This window comes from Mesoplodon mirus (genome assembly GCF_964341445.2).
Source record: "Mesoplodon mirus genome assembly, chromosome: 2".
Classification (NCBI taxonomy): domain Eukaryota; kingdom Metazoa; phylum Chordata; class Mammalia; order Artiodactyla; family Ziphiidae; genus Mesoplodon; species Mesoplodon mirus.
This window is the reverse complement of record NC_138977.1, coordinates 219,010,176-219,025,896: the sequence shown is the minus strand read 5'-3', so window position 1 is coordinate 219,025,896 and position 15,721 is coordinate 219,010,176. Positions and strand designations below refer to the sequence as shown.

The 15,721-nt window shown below is 50.7% G+C and overlaps 1 protein-coding gene across 2 annotated transcripts in view; it reads right to left on the bottom strand.

Moving 5' to 3' along the window:
* The window catches only part of GRK5 (G protein-coupled receptor kinase 5), a 215,344-nt gene that overhangs the window by 63,773 nt on the left and 135,850 nt on the right, over positions 1-15,721 (bottom strand). The window contains exon 2 of one of the 2 annotated variants that reach the window (XM_082644468.1): positions 944-1,002. The exons of the other annotated variant lie outside the window; for it this stretch is intronic. The gene's annotated coding sequence lies outside the window, so the exon portion shown is untranslated. The remainder of the gene's footprint in view (positions 1-943; positions 1,003-15,721) is intronic. 2 annotated transcript variants of the gene reach the window in all.

The window sequence follows — 15,721 nt, the reverse complement described above, 5'->3', positions numbered from 1 at the left end:
AGCTGAGTGAGGAAGAGAAGCCTGGAGCTGTGAATATCACAGGAGTCCCCAAAAGGCAGCCTACTGAGGCCCGGCCAGCACCTGCACCTTTAGCCATCTGTCTTTGCTTAAGCCAGTCGGTGTTGGGTTTTTGTCTCTTGCAACTGAAAGAACAACTGACTGGGGCTGGAGAGTTTTATAGCCCATTTCTCCTTTCATGGGTAAACTGCCTGAGGGCAAGAATGGTTTTTGTAGGAATCCACCAGTTCTAAGTACACCTTGTATCAGAAGGCACTCACAAATTTCTCATTCTCTCTTGAGAGGATACTTTGGTCAAGTGGATGAGCCACCTTGCAAGTCTCCCCTTGGCCCCCTCCTCAACTGGTTTGGGGGCTGAAACGAGCCTTGAACTATTGCCTTAACTCAGCTTACCTTTCCATGCACAGATGGTTCGGGAATAGCCACTCCAACAAACATTTAACTCACCTCATCGTGTGCCAGGATTGGTGGGGGTCGGGAGTGGGGGGAATGGGACATGGTCCCAGCCCTCAGCGATCTTGGATTCTGTTGGAAAGGGGGTGTGTGTGTGTGGAGGTGAGCAGACAAGATCCCAAGTGACAGTAATAAAATGTCAAGTTATCATCAGCCACAGGAGGGGGTCTGGGTTGGAGGGAGCCAGGAGGGTGACAGGTCTGGAGTCTGCACCTGTTAGCACGATGCCCTACAGACACAGCCTGCGTTCTCACCACCTCCCACTCAGCCTGATCCCCCAAGGAGAGGAAAACAAACTTCCCTGTCCTTCCCCAGTCAGCTGAGCTTCCCCAGCACAAACACAGAACAAAGGAAATTACCTTGTGTGAAACTCCCGTTTTATTCAATTATGGCAGAGAGCGCCACATTGCTTATGTGATTTGAGCAAGGGGCCCTCCCCCATTTCCAAAAGCAATTATGAGATTTCATGTACCATATTGTGATTCCTCAAGGGTTCATCTGACAGGATTTTTTCTCTCCATATGGCGTGTGCTGTCAGTATGGAAACAAAGCCGTTATAAACTCACAGCACAGTAAACACCACGTGATTCCAACACAAGCTGTCAGCACCTCAGTTCCGTGCCTCTCCCAGCTGTACAGAGGATCCCAGGCAAGAAAGGCATGCGCTGGGAGCCCAGGAAGAAAGAAGAGGATCAGTAATCATCTGTTTGGATGTTTTCTCAGCTTTAAATAAAGGTAACTGGGCTTATCCTCTGAGGAAGCACCGCCACCACTACAATCAAAGTGCAAAGTCTGCAATTCCTTTCGAAATGGAGAACAAGGCCACAGAAGGAAGAATGTGAATTTGGGATTTGATCAAGGTGACAGGAAAAGGCGCAGATCAAAGTTCTTAATGCATCAAGGGCAAGTCCGAGGGGCAGGTCACTTCGGAAACGTCAGAGGACACTGAAGTTGAAAGCACAAGTTGCTCTGTAATACATCTTCAGAGCAGATCCTTTCTAGTCGGTTTCTACGGAAGCCAGCCATGCTGTAGAAATACAGCTTGGAAGTGCCCTGCCCACAGCCCTTCTCCCAAGGGTGTCCTGTTTGGGTTAGTGGGGAGGGGTACCCAGCACAGAGGGGCAGGGTTCTCCCTGTCTCTGAATCTCTCTCTCAGGCTGGGAGGCCCCTGGGATGCTGTGTACACGGGCACACATGCACGGTCTACACACAGACATACACACCAGCTCTTCTGAATGTGAAAATCCTGCTTCTGGCCACATCCTTCACTGATCTTTCCTTCCAAGCCAGAAAGAGTCTGTCGTTATATAAGATATGAGGGGCATCAGGCTCCCTGCCCCCAAAGTACTCACCCATCATCAAATCATTCTAGCCTTATTCTTTTGGATCCTTCATTCATTCAACAAACTCTGTTCCAAGGTCTCTTGCTTTTTGATACTAGAAGCTTCCTTCAATTTTCAGACTCTCTTATTGAATTTAATACCTGGGGGGGGGTGTGTGTGTGTGGATGAGTGGTGGGAGGAGACACACCTCATACCCATTGGCAGGTTAATGATCCAGAAACAGGCTTGGAGTTAACAGCTGGCGGCCAGCTGAGACCAAGAATAGGGGTGTGGTCTTTGTGATGTGACATTTGACCTCGGCTGCAGTAACGTTGGTCTGGTGGACACAAAACTGAAGCATGTCCAGAGGAAGGTGATGGAAAAGGGGGTCCAGAAAGCCCATTATAAGCTCTGAACTTATAGTGCCCTGGATCAAGGGGCAGACTGCCCCAGGGAGGGCTAGGGCCCACCAGCACCCAGGAGGATGGGGGGCAGATGTGCTGGAAAGGTAGCTGGGCTCAGACAGGAAAGGGCTGGACTCCAAGGCCAAGGAGACTGGAATGGATTCACTGTCCCACTGGGGCATCAGTGATTTCAGAGCACAAATGATTCAAGTGCAGTGCATGGGAAGGTGGACAAAAATGGGGTGGGAGCCTCGAGCCTGAGACATTTACGGAGGAGGTCACTGGTTTGGGAGCCATTCCCACCTGTGGTTCAAGCCCTGGCCTTCGGGCAGGGAGGGTGCAGCCCCTGTGGTTGGGATCCTGCTTTGGTGAGAAGCCGAACTGAATTGGCTTTAAGGAAACCACATGTCGTTTGCTTCTTCGAGGGCTTGATGCCTCCCAAGCACACCCACGGCTGGCCCAGGAAGACAGGACTGCCACTCCTTCCCGCAGCACACCGAACTCCTGCCATGCCTCAGACAGAACCAACGTTCCCTTAGCAAGTTCACAGACACTGGCTGAGCCCCTTCTGGGCACTTCATTCCAGGCCCTGTCGCAGGTGGGTGGGGGCGCCCCTTAAAGAAGACAGGCGCGCAGACTTTGTTTTTGTCCCAGCAGTTTGCTTAGCAGCCCAGGCAGGAGGGAGGCACATTCACAGACAGGGCTGGGCAGTGCAGCCACAAACAAAGCCGCACAAGCAGGGCTGCCAGAAGTGCCCCAGCCGCAGGGGCACACACGCTGCTCTCCAGGTTTGGATGGGTTTCAGGGGAGGCGCCCGGGGAGGGCTCGCTGGCGCGTGGGAATGGGAGTGATGGGCTCGCCAGAGGCAATGCAAATTGTCGGCAGGGGAGAGGCTGAGTGCTGGGGAAGCAGGAGAGGGTCAAAGCCAGAGAAACAGGGCCAGAGGCTGGGGGGAGCGGCAGGGAGAAGCCACAGGGCAGGGACAAGCCTGGGACAAGTGTGTTAGGGCAAGAATTCAGGGCTAGATCTGCGACCACTGCAGGGCGGCTTCAAGAACGGCTTCAAGTGTATGGAGCTTCCTCAAAAAATTAATACGATCCAGCAATTCCACTGCTGGGTACTTATCCAAAAGAAGTAAAATCAGTATTTCAAAGAGGTATTTGTACTCCCACGTTCACTGCGACACTATTCATAACAGCCAAGATGTGGAAACAAACGTAAATGTCCATCGACCAATGAATGGATTTTTAAAATGTGGTATATACATACAGTGGAACATTAGTCAGTCTTAAAAAGGAAGGAAATCATGTCACGTGACAACATGGGTTAGTCTTGATGACACTATGCTAATTGAAATAAGCCGGTCACAGAAGGGCAAATTCTGCATGACGCCACCTGTATGAGGTATCTAAAAGACTCAAACTTGGACTTCCCTGGTAGCCTAGTGGTCAGGATTCTGGGCTTTCACTGCAGTGGCATGGGTTTAATCCCCGGTCAGGGAATATCCCACAAGCCGCATGTTGTGGCCAAAAAAAGAAAAAGAAAAAAATTTTTAAATAAAATAGTCAAACTCATAGAAACAGTAAAACAGTGGTTGCCAGGGATTGGGGGAGGGGGAAATTGGGAGCTACTGTCCAATGGATATAGAGCTGCAGTTATGCAAGATGATTAAGTTCTAGACATCTGCTGTACAACACTGTGTCTGCAGTTAACAACACTGTACTGTGCACTTAAAAATTTATTAAGAGGGTAGATCGCATGTTAAATGTTCTTACCACAGTAATTTTAAAAAAAGAGAATGGCTTATAAAACACAATGAAATATTGCCACTTGCAGCAACGTGGATGGACCTAGAGAATATTATACGTAGTGAAGTAAATCAGACAGAAAGACAGATACTGTATGATATCACTTACATGTGGACTCTAAAAAATAATACAAATGAATCTATATACAAAACAGAAACAGATTCACAGACATAGTGTAACAGGGAAGAGCTAAATCGGACTCCATGTTTGATCTGTTTCTTTGAATTTAACCTTTGCTTTCCATTGCTTTTGTTATTATAATCAAACATAATGGCCTGCCTCAGGGAACCCTGCCCCTCTGCCTGAAATGTTAAACCAAAGTGCCTCTGTTCAGCTCTCAGGGAGACAATCTGACTCCGCCCACCTGCGGATGGCTGCAAGAAAGAAGAAATTAACACACCCCTCCCCCCACCCTACCCCCCCACCCCCACCCCCAGGCTGGCCATTCCAGGGGATATTTGCAAAATTTATGGCCTTTTTACTTTCCTACCCCATCTCCTCCCCATCTCTGTGCTATAAAAGAAAGTGGCATGCAAACCCCGAGAAGATGGTTTATCGGAGACCCTAGTCTGCCATCTTCTCGGTCTGTCTCCGAAGGAAGTGGTATTCCTAGTCTCAACACCTTGTCTCTGATTCATTGGCCTGTCATGGTCTCAACACCTTGTCTCTGATTCATTGGCCTGTCATGCAGGTGCGCACAGCGAGCTTGGACTCGTTAACAATAGGAAACAAATTTATGGTTACCAAAGGGGAGAGGGAGAGAGGGAGGGACAAATTAGGAGTATGGGATTAACAGATACAAACTACTACACATAAAATAGATCAGCAACAAGGGTGTACTGTAGAGCACAGGGAATTATATTCAATAGCTTCTAATAACCTATAATGGAATATAATCTGAAAAAATATATGTAACTGAATCACTTTGCTGTATACCTGAAACTAACATAATATTGTAAATCTGTTATACTTCAATTAAAAAAAAAAGAGAGAGAGAGAATGGCTTAAAGAAAATGGACAGAAACTGATAGCTTGCTTGGAGATAGGAGGTGAGGCACAAAGGAACACGAATCGGCACAGTGTTATCTGAGGGGTTGGCAAGTAAATTTACTTGGTAATGAAGGTAACTGCCTGAGAATACATGTGCAAAGCATGCCAACATATACATTTTTGCAACACACATGTTCTGAAGTTTTTAGGCACAGCCAAGCCTACCTTAAAGGTCGGGTGTGACACTTAACAAGTTGTCAACCAACAGAGGGCACAAGACAAGGAGCCCTGTTCTTACCACCACCTTGTGATGTCTGGGTGTTTGCCAAGAGCTTCCTCTTGTCTCCTAGCCTGTTCTTGTAATAAGCTATTGACAGTACCCACACCTCAGGACCATTGTGAAGGACACCTGCTATACACTAAATGTGTCCCCCCCCCCAAATTCATACGTAGAAACCTAATGCCCATTGTGATGGTATTAGGAGGTGAGGCCTGGGAGGTGATTAGGTCATGAGGGTGGAGCCCTTATGTATGGGATTAGTGCCCTTTTAAAAGAGGCCCCAGAGAACTCCCTTGCCCTTTCTGCTATGTGAGAACACAGAGAAAAGATGGTCATTTATGAAGTGGCACCTGGACTTCCAGCCTCCAGAACTGTTAGAAATAAGTTTCTGTTATTTTTTTAAAAATAAATTTATTTATTTTTGGTTGCGTTGGGTCTTTGTTGCTGCGCGTGGGCTTTCTCTAGTTGTGGTGAGTGGGGGCTTCTCATTGCGGTGGCTTCTCTTGCTGCGGAGCACGGGCCCTAGGCATGTGGGCTTCAGTAGTTGTGGCACACGGGCTCAGTAGTTGTTGCTCGCAGGCTCTAGAGTGCAGGCTCAGTAGTTGTGGTGCACGGGCTTAGTTGCTCCACAGCATGTGGGATCTTCCCAGACCAGGGCTTGAACCTGTGTCCCCTGCATTGGTAGGTGGATTCTTAACCACTGCGCCACCAGGGAAGCCCCAGTTCCTGTTATTTATAAATCCACCCAGGCTGTGGTATTCTCTTGCAGCAGCCCAAATGGACTAACGTGTTATCTAGTCTTGGGCACATCCCTTAACCTGAGGCCCAGGTCCTCACGCATCACACGGGCAATCAGAGGATCAGCAACACATGTGAGTGCCCAGGCCAGTGTCAGCACATAGTGGGTCCTACACAAATGGTAGCCATTCGGACATCACCTCTCCTCTATAAGACTCAAGAAGTGGTGGCTTTTACTTCTCTGAAGATTCAGAAAGGAAATGGGATGTAGCCGGTGAAAGGGGGACAACTCTGTATCAGCACCAAAGAAGGCAAAGCAAAGGCCACTCCTCCCGGCGAGAGCCATTGACTCTCAGCTCCAGGAGGGCAGAGGCCAGGGCTCTGCGGCCCTTCTCCCCCTCTCTCTGAGCCTCCCTCTCAGGAGAAGACACATGTATCCCCACAGCACATGGCTGGGGTTAAAATCTCACAACCCACAGTCAATTCCTTCAAGACTCATAACCCCCAGTGGAATTAAAAACAGGAATGATATTGATAGTGAACATAAATAAATGCTGTCACTGTTTTCATTCTTTTCGAGTGACATGAAATGGGAACATACTTTCTTAATTAAGAGCCTTTGGTATGCGGATGCTTGGAGGGTCACCAGACTTTCCCAACTGAAAGCCAGAACTCAGGCAGCGGGTACAGCATGGCTCCCCTCATGGCTACAAACCCAAGTGAGGGAGGTCGCCACCCCTCCCTCCCTCCCCTCCCCCCCCCCTCCCCATCTGGCATCAATCCCCAGAGGATGGGGAGCAAGAAGTCACGGCTCTGGGGGAGGGGGTGTCGACCACCTACCACCGAGACCTGCTTGGGACCGGTTTTTCATTGTTGCCCCTAGGCACTCCTTGAACTTGGGCCAATGAAAATGCACATTCCATTTCAGAATTAGGAGCAAGAAAGGCAGCTTCCTGAGGAAATGGAAATGCTAACACGGGAGCCCTTGTTTATTGTACACGGAAGGGGGGGTGGGAGAGCTAATCCAAAAGTGATTCCTGATTCCTGGAGCCATCTCTCTACCAACTGGAGCTTTCTTTTCTTTTCTTTCATTTTATCTTATTTAACACCATTTCACCAAAATACCAGGTTTTGTTGTTTTTTTTCTTGTTGGGGGCAGGGGTGCTTATAGGTCCTGAGGCAACTGAGGAAAACAGATTGGAGGAGACTGGATTAGACTGAGGCCTGGAGCCCCTCCCTTTGCTGTACTCCAGGTCTAAGACAGAGACAGAAAAGGGATTTGAAAACAGCTTTCTCTCGAAAATTCCTGCCAAAGCTGGAAGAAACATCCGGGCGTTTGCTCTGAGGAAAAGGCTCTCTGAAAGGCAAGATAGCATCACGGATAACGGCAATTCTTTATAACCCGCCTCTTGGAAGGAGCAGGAGAGGAAAAAGGAAACATTTGGTATTTGGTTCGCAACAGCCGAGTGGGTTCCTATTGCTTCAAGAAAGATGTTTTTATGTGAATAAAAATGACATATGGCACATTACACAAACACACCCAAACCGAGCCCCATCTTCCTGTGCTTTTTGTTGCCCTCCTGCTGGTCTCGGGTTTTACTGAATGTCTTGTACTTCTCACGAGTCTCTGTAGGATCAAAACTATTAAGCCCGAGTCTTACAAAGGTTAGTGACACCTGGACAAGTCACATGTAAAAATCACTGAGCTGTAGGGTGTTTGGGCCTGGGCTGCCAGGTGGGGGAAGTGGGGACGGGGTGGGGGGGAGGAAAGGAGGGTCTGGTCTGTGGATCTGTGAAAGGAAGAGGGGTGGGTGGAAGTGTACTTGTGGGGGGGCCCATGCAGCCGCCCGAACGAGCCCCACCTCTTTGTGAGGGTTCAGGTCTCTGCCCTGAATCCACTGGGTGCAGTCAAAGCCCAGGAGATACCTGGAGCCTAGGAACGGCCTGGGGGCTGAGCTGGAAAGGATGTTAAGCCTCTGCGGTCACCACGGGGCCCTCTGGGCAGTGATGGGGCCCCAGAGTCAGGCAGTGACCTCTCTTTTATCCTCGCAGCCAAGAAAAGCAAAGAATTTAGATATTCCCTTGCAGTGAGAATGGGACGAAGAATCGGGTGGGTAAATGGAGGGGTGGGGTGACGGAGGTGGACCCAGGGAATGGCCAGGGAGGCACGGACACTGTGGGGCAGTGGTTGGGATGCCCGGCACGGTGGAAGAGCTGGGGACAGAACTGGGACCTGGGTTCCAGGCCTGGCTCTTTTACCGGCCATCTCTACGTGAGAGGCCCAGACCACTGGGCTCTCAGCCCTCTCCCGGGCTGAAAGTCCCCACTCTGTGACTGTAAGCATTCCCTCCACGCGAGCACGGAAGGAGCATGACAGCCACGAGGCATCAGTAGAAAAGGCACCTCGTTCATCAGCAGTGGAGGCTCTTGAAAATGCCAGGCAAAAAGGAGACGACTGATGTGTGTGACCTGTGGTGGTTTCTGTTTCTTAAGATTTTAAATCTTCACAGATGAGGGGAAAACAACTATTCTAAAAAACTGGCTGTAGGATTACTGAGATTAAGAAGGCCCTGGCAAGCAAAGGAGCTGTGGCCGCCAGACATGTCCCCCTTGGGGTGCAGGGCCTGGGTCACAGGCGGGTGCTCCGAACCCCGTTTCTCCCTGCTGGGCCTGCATCAGAGCCTTCCGGGAGCTGGGACTGGGCCCACTGTGGTGCCGGCACCTGGGAAAGCCTGGTGGATGGTGAATGACCCGGGGCCTCCCTTCACTCGGGCTCTGCTCACAACCATCCGCTTAGAGCCACATCCTTTCTACAAGCTTTCTTCCTCCTTAGAAAGAAATTTCCATGTGGATACAGGCAATTTTAGAAATTGAAACACGCAGGCCACACCCAGGCCAACTGTATCAAATTTCTGGAGATGGCGTCAGTAGTGTTTAAAGCTCCCCGGGAGATTCCAAGGTCTAGTTCATCATCATTTTATCCCCAGCATCTGGAACAGTGCCTGGCCAAGCAAGAGCGCAGGTGTATACATAAAACAAATGAAGATAAAACAAAACAAATGAACAAATCAGTGTGAAGTGGAGGCCATAAGCCTCCAAGTTGGGGAGTAGAAATCCCAGGCCCACACCCCCTCGACACCTCCCCCCCGCCACCGAGTGATTAATCTGCCAGAAATGAAGGTCTCCCCGAAAAAACTAGATGATGAAGAGTTGTCCCTAGCAGGGCTTCCATCTAAGGTTAACAAAAGAACCCGTGAGGCTTGCAGGGCTCTGGGTACCCAGGCCGAGGCGAGGCTGGGCCAGGCCGTCTGCTGCAGCTGTGGTGGGCCTCGCCTCCAGAAGCGAGGCGGGCCTGAACACAGGCCCTGCCTGACTCACTGTCTTCAAAGCTCAGCCAGGGCCATGGGGCTGGGGCCAGGGGACTGGACTCTAACTCCAGCTTCTCCTCTGACCCCGGTGTGACTTCAGACCCATCATTCTGCTCTCTGGACCTCGGTTTCCCCTTTTACAAAATGAAGCTGATGAACTAGGGGAGTGTAAATGTCCCCGCCTCCCAGTTGGGTGCGTCCACAAGCAGGAGCCTGGCGGGGATGGAGATCCCAGAGGGCACAGCCTTTCTCCAGTATCAGAGCCCCAAGCAGAGTTCACGACTGTTGGGGTCTTTCAGGCCGCCCGGCTGCGGCCCCTCCTGCACCGGCACTGTGGCCAGAGCGGGAGCAAAGCAAGCAGCAGCTTAACAGCAGCATTTCCGCAGGGCCGGGGAAGCATGCCACTCCGTGGGCCGGGTCCCCGGCTTCCACTGCGGCCCTGCCAGTTTGCTGCGGGACCCCGGGGCCGTGACCCCCGCTCTCTATGCATCGTCAGTCTTTCTCGAGTGTTTTTCCAGTTTAAGCCTGGAGGACAGCGCCTGACGCACCCTTACTGTGGGCTGCCCTAGCCTGCCCGGGAGGAGAGCAGGGAGGCGTGCAGGCTCTGCAGCCTCGGAGGCTGTGCGCACTGTGCCATCCAGGGCCCTGGGGCCTGGCTTTACCTGGAGCTCTGAGCTAATGAAGCAAAAGCCACAGGAGGGCAGGGCCAGGAAGTGGCTGGGCAAGCAGGGGCCAAGGCAAACAGCAACCTCCATGCAGAGGCAGTCCTGCTCCTTCCTGGGCCAGTGGCCAGGGCCTAGCGAGGCTCACGGTTGTGCTGGCCAAAAGCGGCTTAAGAAGTGAATGCCTGGGAAGGTGGAAGCAACTGATGGTCTCCCCAAAGTCCTGATGTCTCAGGTTCCAAAGACCCCCCCACCCCCCCATCCTCTGGATATGATCCCCATTAGTGGCTGAGCCAACCTTAACTTGTGCCCTTCCGGGGACAGTAAGCACTTCACCTACAAGGTGTCCAGTACTCTTTATCAGCACCATGTTAAAAGTCATTCTTATTTTGAGACCAAACCTGTCTTTCTGTAATACCCGCCCCTTAGTCCTTATTCCTGAGATAGGGAGGGCAAATATTTGGTGGCATTCCTTCTGTGCTCCTGGAGGCCTCTCTCAGATACACGTCCAGTTCCGCCAGCTGCCTCATCACGGCTCCTACAAGACTGGCCGTGTGATACACCCGCACTCTGCTTCCTCAAGGAACAGCGTACAGAGGGCTTGGCCCACTGGTACCCGATCCAGGTCTCTGGTAATTAAATATGACACCATGTCAACTCCTTCCTTCAAGCCACCTTTGCTTAGCTTAGCCCCAGACCCAAGAGGGGCTGGAGTCGGGAAGAGACGAACATATTCCCAGGCGCACAGTTCACCCGGTACCCACGCTGCAGATGAGAAACGGGGGAGAGGCGTGTTGCTTCAGCAGAAACCAACAGAGAGAGGTGGAGCCTCAATTCAGACTCACTTAGCTGAGTTACAGCCCAGGGTGGGTCGGGATTTTAGACATGAATTTTCACAGAGTTCAGCTAAGCTAGTTTTCAGAAAGACATGACTTTAGGATCAGACGGTGACCTTCCGACTTCGCCACCTGATGTGTCATAATAATAACTGAACGATAGCAGTTAACATGAATGCGGCACCTGCTGTATACCAGGCACCACGTGACACGCTTCACGTGCTTTTCTCTTGCATCTACGAAACAGATGCTATTATCAGCCTATTTTTCAGATGTCAAAAAATGAGGCACTGAGAAGGAATTAGCATAAGGTCCCAGAGCTAGCAAGAGGTGGAGATGAGATCTGAACTCAGCTCTTCCTGAAAAGAGAACAGCTCTTCTGCATTTCTTAGCTTCTAGGGAATCCGCCGCAGCAGCAGGCGAGGAACTGGAACCCTGAAAGGTGGATGGCGTCACACCAGTGGCATCATTTGGCAGACTCCAGGAGTCCACAGGGGAGAGAGTCACCCTGGTAACCTGGACGCACCCATGACCTGTCATTCCATTCTCACAGGCCTAGGACTGCTCTGCATACGGAGTCCAGGGCTCAGCCTCCAGAGACTAAGGCCTGGGAAAACCATGGCAGCTCAGGGGCTGGCTACTAGCTGGACAGCTATGCTCCACCAGCCGGGCCAGCAAAGGAGAATGACGTAGAATACCCTCCTCTCCCCTTCTCCTCCGGAACGCCCCCTCCCTGGAGCTCCTTCAGCTCTGCGGCCAGCACCACCCCTGTGATCAAGTAACGTTCATGCTGTCTCATTCCTTCGGCCACTGTCCTCAGAGTTGGCCTTCACACTCACACACACACACACACACACACACACACATCCATCCATCCCCAGCTGAGCTGTAAATTCTCTGCATCCCCGGCAGAGCCTAGGACAGTCTGGACACTTAAGAGATCACCAATAAATATACAATTGATTAAAGCAGGAGCAGCTATGAGAAATATTATTCACTAGAATCCTGTTTACACTTCCTTTGTCAAAACAAATCCCTTGCTCTTTGAAGGCAGAAATCTTAAAAGTCCTGGGTGTCCAAAAGTAAATGCTTGGCTTTAAATAGGCTGTTAGAGGGGCTTCCCTGGTGGCGCAGTGGTTGAGAATCTGCCTGCCAATGCAGCGGACACGGGTTCGAGCCCTGGTCTGGGAGGATCCCACATGCCGCGGAGCAACTGGGCCCGTGAGCCACAATTACTGAGCCTGTGCTCTAGAGCCCGCGAGCCACAACTACTGAGCCTGCGCGTCTGAAGCCTGTGCTCCGCAACAAGAGAGGCCGCGATAGTGAGAGGCCCACGCACCGCGATCAAGAGTGGCCCCCGCTTGCCGCAACTAGAGAAAGCCCTCGCACAGAAATGAAGACCCAACACGGCCATAAATTAATTAATTAATTAAAAAAAAAAAAAAAAAAGGCTGTTAGAACTGCACTTCACATCACATTCCTGTGCTAGGACCGACAGAGAGGCAAATCCTTAAGCCAACAGGAGGGAAATCCAAACGGGACTGGACCCCACCTGGAGCAGACAGGGCCCAGGCTGCCTTGTTCCCTGCACGCCCAGCTCCCCATTCAGAGCCTGGCATAGAGCTGGCACAGTAATATTTGAGTGCACAAGTATGAATGAATGAATGGATTAACGACCTATCTCATCAATTTGCTGGCTGTTGGCTACATTCTAATTTGTCCCTGGGCGGGGTCAAGTTAATGAATGGATCTGCCGCATGGGAAAGGGAGCCTCTTCCCAACACTGGCTCGTTCTTTATAACGCAACCACAGAGCAGAGCGAGGGCGTGCTGGAGGGAGCAGGGACACAGACTCTGAAGAAAACCCGAAGGAAAGCCAGTGCGATGCCCTCATTGCTCAGACGGGGAGACTGAGGCCCGGGTAGGGGAAGGTCTGGTTTTGTTCATCACCGCAGGGCTTGCGTAGCCACTCAGCTGCTCTAAGGCCCTGGCTCAGCGTGAACAGAGAGGGGAAGTTCTTGATTAAAATTCAAAGACCCTCACCCTAGGGTCCCACCCAGGTCTGGCACAGAGACTCCCGGTCAAGCCTGTCAAAACTCCCTCCCAGGACCTGGCATTTTGAACACCGTGCAGGGTAGCTGCTTCTGTCAGCCTGAAGGCTGGTGACGTATGCCACATAGGTGTCTCATATAAATCTTCAGGGGTCATCTCTGCGTGGAGCCAAGTAGACGCTTTTAATCATCAAGAGGGAAAAAAAAAAGCAAAGTGCCTCCTGCATTTTCATCTCAGTAAAAGAGCACAATCAATTTGCCAGCAGGCAGTAACACTTCTTGCCAAATACCACTTATTTTAAACTAAAGCCTTCTCAGCTATACAAATACAGAATAGAAGCACGCAGAACCCAGCCCTCATGTTTTTCTTTCTTCCCTTCTTTCTTTTTTAAGAGTTCCACATATCTTATAACTGTCTAGACCTCGTAAGTTCTGTCTCAGCCTGAACACCACTCTCTGGGAACACTTTTTCTCTTCCCTCTGACTGCCAGGCTCCGACAGACATTTTGACAGATATTTAACTGATGCCGAGCCTAATCGGTGTCCTCTTCAGTTACTCAGCACAAGAAAGGTAACTGCGAAAAAGACCAAAAAACCATTGGGATGATCAAAGAATACCATTGTGGTGAAACCCCTGTTTCTAAATGGTCTAAAAACGTAACCTATAATGGCTGTTCGTTTTCAATCATTCCTTGCCAAGAACAATGTTCAAATGATTGAAGAATTCCACGCTGGAACCTCGGATGCTCACTGATTTTCCCTTCTGAGCACCTGCATGGAGAGAAGCTCTGTTCAGAAGGTGTAACTACTAACAGGGACCGGAGAGCTCTCAGCTCCCCACATTCAGTGTGTCGTCTCAGAAAGCCCTCCAAGGACTTCGGAACAGGGCCTGGGTTCTGAGAGGTTGTTCTAGCTGAGTTAGGGCCAGTTCGAGCAGGCAGCTGGAGCACAGAGGGAGAGAGGCAGAGGCCCTTCCTCGCAAACCAGGGGCCAGCAGCTGACAAACCCAGACCTCCATGTGGCCAGAAAAGAATCAGGAATGTACAGGGCACAGCCCAAGAGACCACCGCTAGGGGAGAAGCCACTCAAAGCGGCCAGTTCCTCCCAAAGTGGGCATGGAGTTGAATTTCCAGTCTGGAAGCACAGCTCATAGATGTCTTCAAAGTTGGGGTTAAGCCAGGGCAGCCAACAGGATACCCTGAAACTCTCTGTGGTCCCAACCAAAGCAGCTGGGAGCTCCACCCTGCAAGGAAATCCTTCTAGGCCCAGCTGCCTACTGGCAGTTGGTCACTGTAGTTTCCAGCCCCCTTATAATTCACATCCAGATGTGCTCATCATATTTAGCTGGGGCTGGATCTGGTAGGTCAGGTCCCTCTCTACTGCTCTCCCTTTAAGATTGATTTACTGAGCACCTACTTGTTGCCCTGTGCTGTGCTCGCCCAGAGGATCAAGGGATCAGCAGAAACACCCACCACCGTAAGCACCCAAGGAGCTGAAGGTCCAGCTCTGGGCTCCTTTCCTTGGAGCTGACCTTGAACTCCTCGGGGATGAGAGGTGGTGGACAGGTAAGGGATATGAACTCTGTACACCACCTAGACTCATCCCAGTCATCAAATGTCCATTCATCGTGTTTTCTGTTGTAATAGATCTCCCACTTTTAGCCAGGCACATGGCCACCCAAAAGAAAAACTACATTTCCCAACAACATTTGCAGCTAGGTGTGGCTATATGACCAAGTTTTGGCCAATAGAACATGAGCAGAAAGGTCCAAGTTATCTGGGTTATGTCCTTAGGAGAAAGGGCATGTCCCCCTTCCCGTAGACTAGAATGCAGACATGTGGGGTGCCATCTTGGACCATGTAGATGCAGGCAACATCCTAAGGACAGAAGAGACTGGGAACTAAATAGCCACAAAGATAGAACTTCCACAGCAGCCCCAAACCCCTACCCAAGCACTGTTCCATGAGAGAGAAATAAGCTTCTACCTTGTTTAAACCAGTGTTCAGGTGGGTCTTTGTTACAGCAGCCGAACCTATACTCTGCTTGATCCAACCACATACTAGCTGTATGAGCTTTTCTGAGACTCACTTTCTTGGACCTAAAATAGAGATAATAACAATACGACCTACCTCATAGGTACGGATCAACCAAGGTGCTTATTAGCACAGTGCCTGTCAGGTGGAAGGCCCTCAGTAAGTATCAATACTGTCTATCCATCATTATTATAAGGAGCAGTCACTGGAGGTTCCTGCCAATTCCCCAAACCCACCCCCTTCACTGCCCAACCAGGGGAGAGCTGAGCACACACAGCCAATGAGGGATTAATTGTGGAACTGATGTTCACCCACCTGAACCTCATCTACTAAATCAGGCAGTTTCAGATGTTCCTTTGCCACTGAGAGGGAGACCGAGGTGTCCCTTCAAATGCAATGCACCCACCTGACCTCCCTTGGCATGACCCACGGTGCTGTAATAAGGCTCCAAGGGTCCCATGGTCCTCTAGCAGCCCTTGGACTTAAGCAAATAGAGAACTGTTTCCCTGGTGGAATTAAGGTACCCAAATCTCAAAAAGCATGTGTTCAGTTCTAAAAATGGTGACCTGGGGGCTTCCCTGGCGGCACAGTGGTTAAGAATCCGCCTGCCAATGCAGGGGACATGGGTTCAAAGCCCTGGTCCAGGAAGATTCCACATGCCATGGAGCAACTAAGCCCGTGTACCACAACTACTGAGCCTGTGTGCCACAACTACTGAAACCCACGCGCCTAGAGCCCGTGCTCCTCAACAAGAGAAGC